Source organism: Salvia miltiorrhiza, chromosome 4, assembly GCF_028751815.1.
Source record: "Salvia miltiorrhiza cultivar Shanhuang (shh) chromosome 4, IMPLAD_Smil_shh, whole genome shotgun sequence".
NCBI classification, from domain to species: Eukaryota; Viridiplantae; Streptophyta; class Magnoliopsida; order Lamiales; family Lamiaceae; genus Salvia; species Salvia miltiorrhiza.
This window is the reverse complement of record NC_080390.1, coordinates 26,505,169-26,507,162: the sequence shown is the minus strand read 5'-3', so window position 1 is coordinate 26,507,162 and position 1,994 is coordinate 26,505,169. Positions and strand designations below refer to the sequence as shown.

At 40.0% G+C, this 1,994-nt stretch overlaps 1 non-coding gene across 1 annotated transcript; it reads left to right on the top strand.

Annotated features, from left to right (window-relative positions):
• Positions 1-107, top strand: LOC131024049 (small nucleolar RNA R71). The gene has a single exon (XR_009101644.1). It is a non-coding gene; the product is annotated as a small nucleolar RNA R71 (small nucleolar RNA).
• Positions 108-1,994: the final 1,887 nt, after the last annotated feature.

Genomic DNA, 1,994 nt, shown 5'->3' with positions numbered 1-1,994 from the left:
AAACCATGTTGTGGACAGTTCCTGAGCAGCTCACGAAATCTTTCCCAGGCATCATGAGTGGTCTCATCTCCTAGCTGGGAAAAGTGAGAAATCTCCGCAATGATTTTCTGAGCTTTAGAAGCAGGGAAGTATTTTGCCAGGAAAGCTCTACACAAATCCTCCCATCCAGTAATAGCACCTCTGTCCAAACTCTTGAACCACTCCTTCGCTCTGTCCCTGAGAGAGAATCCAAACATCTTCATTCTGATGGCATCTGGTGGCACTCCATTCTGCTTAATAGTGTCGCAGATATCTAGAAACTGAGTAATGTGAGCATGCGGGTTTTCGGAAGCCATTCCACTAAACTGTTCAGCTTGCACCATGTTTATCAATCCCGGCTTCAGCTCGAACGTGGTAGCCTGCACATTTGGTCCCCATCTGCCTCCTTGAAATTGATCAACCCGAGGCTGATACATGTGATTCAGTGGTGGCTCTGGTGGAGGAGTCCGGTTGCGCTCTCTCTCTTCGTCTAGCTGCCTCTGAAGGTGTGTCACGGCTCGCACAAGAGTTTCAAGGTCCATGTTATTCTGTTGCTCTGCCATTGCTTGCCTCTTCTTTTCGCGGTTGTCTCTTTTGTACTGCTTTTCGATTTCCAAGTTCAAAGGCACTAGATGTTCCTTTCCTTTGGATCTCGTGATCATACACGCCTGAGACAACAAACAAAAACAGAAATTTAAAAAACTAGAAAAATAAAAAAAATAAACTTATAACACCTGAAATAATGCTTAAGTCTAATTAGAAATATTAAAGTCAATTCTAAACAGTCCCCGGCAACGGCGCCAAAAAGTTGATCACTAAATTATTAGCAACAAATTACCGCAACTAACACGGTGCAACTGTAGCACAAATTAAGTAACCGAGTATCGTATCCACAGGGACTATTATGACGAATCACTCTAAGTAATCCTAATTACACTATAGTAATATTCAGGCAAACGAAAGAAGGAAGGTTTAATTAACTTTAAACTAAAACGCAAATAACAATAATTAAAAAAAAGACGTAGGAAAATTCGAATATTAAAAGACAACTGATCCTAGGGTAGTAAATTTATTAACTAAATCCACATAATAAATCTATTAATCCTATGTACCAGTTTAATCCAGTTATGATGAGAGATCACTTAATTAATCAATTACTCTCGCTAGAGCAGCAACGATCGTTGATTAGTAAATTATCTATCTCCGTTAGGTCTCAAGAAAATCTACTAACTCTCAATAGCTCATAAGAATAGCTCCCTATGATCCACCTATCTCCGCTAGGTCTCAAGGTTAAAATCATATCATACATTCCTGAATCCGCTAAACAGTTATCTCCGCTAGGTCTCAAACCGAATAGCTAAACATGCAAACTATTGATCAGATAATTCACAAGAAATTAAGCACCAGGAATTATGAATCATAAACTGGAAGGCACAAAGCTATTAACAAATAAATCACATAAATTTAATCAACTATTTACAAACCCTAGAATCAGCTAAACGAAACTAGCCAGACATACTGAAATAAAACATAAACATAATTAAAAAGTACGCAATTGAAAGAACTGAATTAAATAAAATTGAAAGAATGATCTTGAATCTTCAATCTTGTGGAAATCCAATCCAAGCTCTAAAAACTGGAAAGCAATAAAAATCTAAAGCTATAAAACTGAAAAACTAAAGTTGGGAACTGAAAAAGGAACCCAAAATAGGTCAAAAGAAGACCTATTTATAGTACCAGGATAAAATACAGAGTTTTAGCTCGAAAAGGACTTGAAAAACGCCTAAAAAACGCAAAAATACGGAGGTAGCGCTCGGCGGGCTGCCCGGCGGTCGCCGGCCGGTCGCCGGATCCTTCCCAAAAATCCTTCTTCGGACGGCGGTCGCCGCCCGGTCGCCGCGGGGTCGCCGCCGTTTCGCTGCTGCGCGCAACTTTCTTGTTTTGGTCATAACTTTCTCGTCCGAACTCCGATTTAT